The sequence below is a fragment of the Tupaia chinensis genome, unplaced genomic scaffold (assembly GCF_000334495.1).
Source record: "Tupaia chinensis unplaced genomic scaffold, TupChi_1.0 Scaffold143591_1, whole genome shotgun sequence".
Taxonomy (NCBI): domain Eukaryota; kingdom Metazoa; phylum Chordata; class Mammalia; order Scandentia; family Tupaiidae; genus Tupaia; species Tupaia belangeri.
In genome coordinates, this window is record NW_006203437.1 from 1,309,857 (window position 1) to 1,315,664 (window position 5,808).

The 5,808-nt window shown below is 55.4% G+C and overlaps 1 protein-coding gene across 1 annotated transcript in view; it reads right to left on the minus strand.

The window, feature by feature from the left end:
• Positions 1–1,350, minus strand: part of GUCY1B1 (guanylate cyclase 1 soluble subunit beta 1) — a 25,063-nt gene extending 23,713 nt beyond the window's left edge. Inside the window, exon 1 of the mRNA XM_014582403.2 lies at positions 1,250–1,350. The gene's annotated coding sequence lies outside the window, so the exon portion shown is untranslated. The remainder of the gene's footprint in view (positions 1–1,249) is intronic.
• Positions 1,351–5,808: the final 4,458 nt, after the last annotated feature.

The following is a 5,808-nucleotide window of genomic DNA, read 5'->3' on the forward strand; positions in this document are numbered from 1 at the left end:
TGGGGTGGTAAGGGCCCGGGCCTGCCCCCGGGCCACCCACAGTTCAAGCCCTGGGCCTAGAGGCTTGTTTTCCCCTGCCTCTCTCTCTCCTCTGGTGAGTGCATGTGCCCTGTAGGAAATATAAAATTGAATAAATAATTATTTTTTTAGAAATGCATATGTTTTTACTATTTAGTCTTGATTACATTAGGTATTTCATTTTTAAAATCTGTCAGATTTATAAGAAAAGTTATTTCATGTTTGTTTTAATTTTTGGTTACTAATAAGGTTGGATATTTTTCTTATTATCAACCAGCTTTTTGGTAATTCTTGTGTTCTGTGCACGCGGCATCCACCTTTTCCAGGTATAGTTAATAGACCCGAAAGCTTCCTTCTCTTCCACCTGAGCTGCAGGCATGCTGTAAAGGAGGCAGGGAATCGCAGTTGCTACCCCGAGAACAACTTTTTCTCCGTGACGTGTTTCGAGTGGCTCTCAGTTTCCAGTGTCTGTACCAATAGCAAGCACGACTGTGACTGCAGAGACTGGGGGACAAGGTTTCCTGTGTCCTGTGTCCGGTAGTTTCTGCGTTGTTGACAGGGTAACTACAGCTCTTCCAGTCAGCGCCAATCTCCCCTCCCCAGTACGTGCGTCTGTGGGCGGGGCGGGAGCACACACTCTCTCCACTCTATGAGCATGGGGAGGCTGAACCAGCACCAGCAGCACTCAGACCCCCAGGGCATCCAGCGGTGTGCGGCCTGCCTCGCTGAGCACTCCTGCTGTGTGAGCGGCGGGGCACCCGGTGCGGCCGGCCTGCGTCCCTTAGCACTCTCTAGTGTGAACAGAGGGGTGCCTGGTGCAGCCTGCATCCCTGAGCACCCCTGCAGTGTGAGCGGCAGGGTGCCCGGTGAGACCTGCATCCCGTCGCTGAGCACTCCTGCAGTGTGAGCAGCGGGGCACCCGGTGCTTGCAGCCTGCGTCCCCGAGCACCCTGCAGCGTGAGCGCCTGGCCCACTGGACTTACTCAGGACTTCCCCGAGCACCCAGCGGCGTGAGCGGCCCGGTGTCCCCAAGCACCCCCTGGCGTAAGCGCCCGGCCCACTCGACTTACTTAGGACCTCCCCGAGCACCCCGCGGCGTGAGCGGCCCGGGGCACCAGGTGCTGTGTGGCCTGCGTCCCCAAGCACCCTGCAGCGTGAGCAGCCTGGGGCGCCCGGTGCTGCCTGCATCCCCGAGCACCCTGCGGCGTGAGCGCCTGGCCACTCGACTTACTCAGGACTTTGCTCGCGGCAGCCACCAGGTCGTAGGTTTTGGAGTCGTCGTATATTATTCTGACAAGGAACTGCCCTTCTTCATCCAATTGTGCCTCCTTTCTGGAAAAGAAAAGCAAGAGAGAGACGGGGAAGGTGATGATGGGAACAGCCGCTGAAACAGCCACGCCTGCGCCCGACAGAGTCGCATCTGAGACAGGACTTGCTCTGTGGTTCGGTGAGTCTGCGTAGAGCAACACCACACACCTGCAAGGTCTAGCGCTTATGCAGAAATCATGGCGTGTCTTCCTTGACTTAAAAGGATATTTGGGCATGGCAAACATCTATACAGTACTCTAGCTCCCAGTAAATATTTGACATTAAATATAATCAAGAAATAACTTTTAACTCAATAAATATTCATTATATATAAGAGGCCTTCGAGAAGTTCATGGGGATGCATATTCTGGAGAATGTACGCATGCACTTTCAGGCTTTTGTGCAACAAAATAAACTCGTACTTTCCATTTCCGAGACTTTTGAAGTGCCCTCATTTTTGTTGAGTCCCTCTCTGTGCCAGACATGTCCTAAGCGCTCCCTGACCGCTCAGGACACGAGTTTTCTGGGAGGAGACAGTCAGGGTACTCCACGGTTTGCAGTGGGGACACTCGAGGTGCTGACGGCGGCTGGAGGGCCTTGCTGAGCAGTCGCTGAGCGGAGAGGGAGAGCCAGGAGTGGGTTGGGCGCCCGGGGAGGCCATCCTTGCAGAAGGACAGGGACACGCCTGGTGCGTGGGAGGAACAGCAGAGCCAGGGTGGCTGGGCCATGGGGTAGGTAGGTGACAGGACCGTGAGGTGGCACACTGGGCCTGGGAGGTGGCACACTGGGCCTGGGAGACCCCGGGAGGACTAGCACATCCTTGAAGTGCAGGACCTGGCAGTCAGGCTGCGCTCAGTGGGGTGGACTGACCTGGGTTCTGAGCTGTGCCTAGGCCCGAGGCTGCAGGCACTCTGGGGAGGCCACTACCGGCAGGGAAGGGTGAACACACAGGAGTGGGAGGGAGGCGGGTTCCGAGGTGGCATAACTCCGGATACATCCCTGTGTGAACTGGTGAGGGACTGAGTCAGGGTGAGGGAGGAGGGCGGACACAGGGGTGCCAAGGAGGTTTGGGGCCGGAGCGAGTGGAGGGACACTGTCCCCAGGAGCCGGACTCAGGGACTGGGAGGAGGGCCGCAGCCCAGATCTGTGTAACACGGGAGGTGTGGAGTCTTCAAGAACCCCTGGTGTGAAGGCTGATGTACCCTCGGCTTATTCGACAGGAGCTCCACCCGTCCCTGCAACGCGGTCACGCGATTAATTTACTTTGCTGGTATTCTCAAGCCAGGTCCAAAGGGGACGGAGAGCACATTGTCCCAAATGCAGCCGACCATGGGAGAGGCGGTCACAGCACAGACACCCTCCAGGCCCCTCAGAAGTAAATACGTTTGGAAGGAGGAAAGGCACAGCGCTGGCCAGCAGACAGATGTGAGCTCCGGAGCCCAGGCTGCCCTGGCCGGCCCTGGAGGTGAGTGTGCAAGTCTGCCCTGTGACACGGGGCACACTCGTGTCGTCTGTGACTCGAGGCTTTCCCACGCCTACACGTGTGCACACAGAGCTACACGGGAGTGGAGGGCTTCAAAGTCGTGGGAAAATGCGTCCAAGAGTTTATTTTGATGTAAAAATATTTTTAAATCCCTACGACATCTTTCACGATATGCTTTTTCCATTGGCCATTTTTTAATATCTCTGACTTCCTTTAAATTTTTTTTTCATTCCTGACAGTGTGTGCATGCACTTTGAAGTGAGAGGGAGAGAGGGAGGTGAGCACCCTCCAGCCACGGTTACCCTGCGACCCCTTCCTGCTTTCTCCAGCCACTAGGGTGTGGGGCCAGTGTGGTCCCTGCTGTGTTCCAGGCCAGCTGGGGCTCAGTCACGCTGTGGGAGCCACTCTCTCTCGAGCAGCCGTCAGCGCTGTGCCACGGAGAAGACCCATCATACATGAAACGTGAGATCATTATTCTTCTTCCAAGCATAGGAAAAGGAGCACAGCTCTTCAGAAACCTCAAGATGTTGCAGTACCAGAAATCAGGAAGCTATCCAACACTTAGGAAGATATAATGTTCAAACACAGACTCTGCCTTCGACATGCAGTGTTATATATTTTATGCATCCACATTTCTAATTATAAAGGAAAAGTTATAGGAACAGAAAAACTGAAAAGCAGCAGCAACCCTCCAGGTGCTCAGATAACACTGCTGGTCCCTGGGTGTCTCAGAGTAGCTGCCCTCCCACCTCAGGGTGTCTCTGTCCAAGTAACTACCCTCCTACCCCCGGGCATCTCTGAGTAACTGCCCGCCCGCTCCCAGCTTCTGTGCCTTGCCATGGATCAAGACCTTAAATGCCAGTAACTTTGCTCCCACACCATCGGGGATGACCTTGCAGGGCACAGATAGGTTGATCTCTTGGTAGACAGCCTGCTTTTATTTTCTTCGTAGGTACAACAATTTTGTGATCAATTTATTTGTAACTGATGCTTTTTTCTAAGCAAAAATAGAATGGAATGGAATTGTTGGCTTAAAGGTTATAGATATTGTAATTTGTGTCATTTGGACACTACTATTTTACTATGGAATGACACTCCTTTATGGCTTGGAATCTGGGACCCTCTGATGTAGGCCATTCTAATAAAATAGATAAATGTTAGGGATACATAAAGAGCCCACATTAACTCACGTTCCCTCCACGCCCTGATCTCCTTCCCCTAACTGGAATAAGACAGATCACACATTTCTGTAGTAAGCTCTAGGCACTCGCTGGGTGACAGCAGAGGGCTGCGAGGCACCTGCGGAGGCCCACCCCTGCTCAGAGCAGACGGCCTCCCAGAAAGCCCAGGGGTGGAGCCCTTCCTCCTCCCACTCTCTGTTAACAAGGTCCCATTGTCTTTCAGGCGCACCCTCCTGAACAGGGCAGCCTTCACACACCCCCTGGAGAGCCCACACAGCGAGAGTCAGTAAGGCTGGGAATGTCACCTTGGAGTCCCCTGAATTATTCCCAGTGCTTCGGACTCCTCATTCGCTCTGATCTGGAAGTCTCTGGGCCAGTCACGCTGGCGCAGCAGTAACCCGGCGCAGCAGTAACCCAACGCCACCGTGCCGAGGCCATGGGAAGGTCCCGGTTTGTGTTCTGAGGTGCCCCGCACACCTGGGCAGCGTGACGCAGTGGGCCGCTGCTGGGTGGACTGCGGTGAGGGCCCTGGAAGGTGACTGCTCTGCCTCTGCCTCTGTCCCTCTCTCCCATAAGAAATACATAGAAAGTCTTCAGGAACAGGAGTATCAGACTGCTCTTTTTCTTCTTCCTCAAGGAGAAGGTTTATAGCCAACATTTTGATGCCTGCTATGACCCGGCCTTTGCTAAGCACTTTTTAGTACCAGTTAACGGAGCAGAGATCCCTGCCCTCGTAAGGCGGAGACAGGCTGCTTGTGATCGATAACCAAAGGTCGCTGACATTCTGAAGTGGGTGATGCCACCGGGACAAGCGGGGTGGGGAGAAGAAGAGAGAGAGAGGGAGAAAGAGACGAGAGAGAAAGGGAGAAAGAGAGGAAAGAGCAAGTGATAGAGCAAGAGAGCGAGAGAGAACGAGAGAGCGAGAGAGCGAGAGAGCGAGAGAGCGAGAGAGCGAGAGAGCGAGAGAGCGAGAGAGCGAGAGAGCGAGAGAGCGAGAGAGCGAGAGAGCGAGAGAGCGAGAGAGCGAGAGAGCGAGAGAGCGAGAGAGCGAGAGAGCGAGAGAGCGAGAGAGCGAGAGAGCGAGAGAGCGAGAGAGCGAGAGAGCGAGAGAGCGAGAGAGCGAGAGAGCGAGAGAGCGAGAGAGCGAGAGAGCGAGAGAGCGAGAGAGCGAGAGAGCGAGAGAGCGAGAGAGCGAGAGAGCGAGAGAGCGAGAGAGCGAGAGAGCGAGAGAGCGAGAGAGCGAGAGAGCGAGAGAGCGAGAGAGCGAGAGAGCGAGAGAGCGAGAGAGCGAGAGAGCGAGAGAGCGAGAGAGCGAGAGAGCGAGAGAGCGAGAGAGCGAGAGAGCGAGAGAGCGAGAGAGCGAGAGAGCGAGAGAGCGAGAGAGCGAGAGAGCGAGAGAGCGAGAGAGCGAGAGAGCGAGAGAGCGAGAGAGCGAGAGAGCGAGAGAGCGAGAGAGCGAGAGAGCGAGAGAGCGAGAGAGCGAGAGAGCGAGAGAGCGAGAGAGCGAGAGAGCGAGAGAGCGAGAGAGCGAGAGAGCGAGAGAGCGAGAGAGCGAGAGAGCGAGAGAGCGAGAGAGCGAGAGAGCGAGAGAGCGAGAGAGCGAGAGAGCGAGAGAGCGAGAGAGCGAGAGAGCGAGAGAGCGAGAGAGCGAGAGAGCGAGAGAGCGAGAGAGCGAGAGAGCGAGAGAGCGAGAGAGCGAGAGAGCGAGAGAGCGAGAGAGCGAGAGAGCGAGAGAGCGAGAGAGCGAGAGAGCGAGAGAGCGAGAGAGCGAGAGAGCGAGAGAGCGAGAGAGCGAGAGAGCGAGAGAGCGAGAGAGCG